The sequence below is a fragment of the Amphimedon queenslandica genome, unplaced genomic scaffold (assembly GCF_000090795.2).
Source record: "Amphimedon queenslandica unplaced genomic scaffold, v1.1 AMPQUscaffold_13513, whole genome shotgun sequence".
NCBI lineage: Eukaryota > Metazoa > Porifera > Demospongiae > Haplosclerida > Niphatidae > Amphimedon > Amphimedon queenslandica.
The window spans coordinates 467,842-469,624 of NW_003546251.1; the positions used below are offsets into that span (position 1 = coordinate 467,842).

Consider the following 1,783-nt stretch of genomic DNA (forward strand, 5'->3'; position numbering starts at 1 on the left):
TTCTTTTTTCTTAAATTAAGAAATTACATTCTGTTATGATTCTGTGGTTAGGTTATTAGCATGATATTCATGCTAATCACGTGCGCATAAATTAAAATGGCGTCAAACCACAAACCCACGCGGTGGCTGCAGCTGGATTTTGTCTTCCATTTTGTTCTCTGTCCTCGCTTCTTTTTGAAACTACCTTTGTGGTCCTTGACCCAAGCCCAGAGGAGTGATGTAAAAGTCACCTTGAGCTGTTCTCTAGTTTAAGAGATTATCCGGTGTATAGAAGAAAGATGAAAGAAGAAGAAGAAAAAGTCTGAAGAATTTTGTAGAAATTTGAATTTGGGCCTGTTTTCCAGAAATGCTCCCGCTACATTACAGTTCACTTTAAAGGTGCCAGGAGAATCGCTCAGTGAAGGAGAGCTCATCTAAGCCATTTATAAGGCTGTACAACGTAAGATAAAAGAGTTATAAGTGTTTGAAAATCATAAAAACGGACGCCATCTTGAAAAATCAACCTCAATCCTACATATAGGCTACCGCCTATATAATGTATACACATGCGTACTTTTATTTTCCAAACACAATTCCTCATTTGTACACACACATATACACCTACAGCTTATTAAGAGGTTTGCACCTTGTTCCAAAGTACACATAAAGTGATATTTAACATAATTATCACATGCTCATTAGACAATTAATGTGTTTTAGGGTTGATGAAAACTTGTCTGTGAAAGTTGCCGACTTTGGTTTCTCAAGAGATATTTCATGTCCAGCAATGAGTGGTCGCGGATTAGTATACTGAGCAATTATCTCCGTATACTACTGGTTGACTTTATACAGGGCAGGAATGGACATTTCCATTTACTAGGCTATATCTTTCTTCAGAATAAGTCTCATCAATTTGTGCACTTCAGTAGTTGTTCTCCATAATTATACCTGTGTTCCTGCTAAATATGACAGCACTTGGAGTAACTTTGTGTGGAACATTTGCAGATTAAAGATGAGGGCAGTCAGTGCCGCCATTTTGTCATTCCTTTATGTATGTATGTATGATAATTTTTTTACTTTTTGAATGGTTATATCTAAATTTCAAACAATTTTTGACAAATTGCGCACTTATTTTGTGAAAGTACAACATTTTTACTGCCCAATCATGCAAAAAAGATAAAGAAATTCAAAACTTTGTTCGGTACTTTAGTCTTCTAAAGGTGAAATAATTTTAGTTGTCTCAGTGATAACGGGTGCAGCAACAAGAGTGAACAAGTGCTTTTCTCTTCTCACGGGAATAATAAAGTAAAACTAAGAGTGCTTAACAGCTATACAAGCAAATCATGTCTCTAGATCCTTTTAAAGTAATAACAAGAAGGCCTTTTGTTAGTGGATGAGTCTTCTTGCGCCACGCCTGCCACTTTAACAATAGAATATGAAAAAACTACCATAACCAATTGCATTAAGTAGCATTCAAGAAGCTCCAAGTATCTAGTGAGGTCCCATCCATGAACCAGAAATACGTTAGCAGGCTTTGTAGTGAAGCTTCCTATCAATCCACCATTGCTGAGCTGCCGTTGCTATGGTAATTCCAATGAATATCATTAAATCAATGCGACCGGAAGTCCCATTGCAATAGCTGGACATGTATAATCAAGACTATTATCGTCTTCAGCGTCGAACTATGCTACCAGTAAAGTGGCTGCCACCAGAGAGTCTCCATGATAATATATACAATGAAGAGACTGATGTGGTGAGATTTCATGTATTTAGTACATGTCATACTATTCCATTGTTATATAGT

General features: G+C 36.7%; 1 protein-coding gene across 1 annotated transcript in view; it reads left to right on the top strand.

Annotated features, from left to right (window-relative positions):
- LOC109586720 (melanoma receptor tyrosine-protein kinase-like) overlaps positions 1–1,783 on the top strand; it is a 5,622-nt gene that overhangs the window by 2,622 nt on the left and 1,217 nt on the right. The gene's annotated exons all lie outside the window — the stretch shown is intronic.